Raw genomic sequence first — 284 nt, forward strand, 5'->3', positions numbered from 1 at the left:
AAATGTATGAAAAGGAAAGAAAGGCCTCAGAAGAGGCAGATATATCCCAGAATGCTTTGCACGGAGAGCTCTCCTCGCTAGGCTTTATGGAAAGCTTTATGCCCGCTGACGCCATAGACTGTCGCAAACTGACAGCGACAACTAATAACAAAGATGGCGCAGGCGGTGGAGGAGGAGTTACCTGACCAACGGGGAGCAAAATGCAGTGATCATCTGTCCAGTATATAGTCCCCGCTCTATATAGTGATTGAGGGATTAAGGGGTTAGACTGCACGTTCAGACAC

This window comes from Cyprinodon variegatus, unplaced genomic scaffold (assembly GCF_000732505.1).
Source record: "Cyprinodon variegatus isolate N-32 unplaced genomic scaffold, C_variegatus-1.0 Scaffold1162, whole genome shotgun sequence".
Classification (NCBI taxonomy): Eukaryota; Metazoa; Chordata; class Actinopteri; order Cyprinodontiformes; family Cyprinodontidae; genus Cyprinodon; species Cyprinodon variegatus.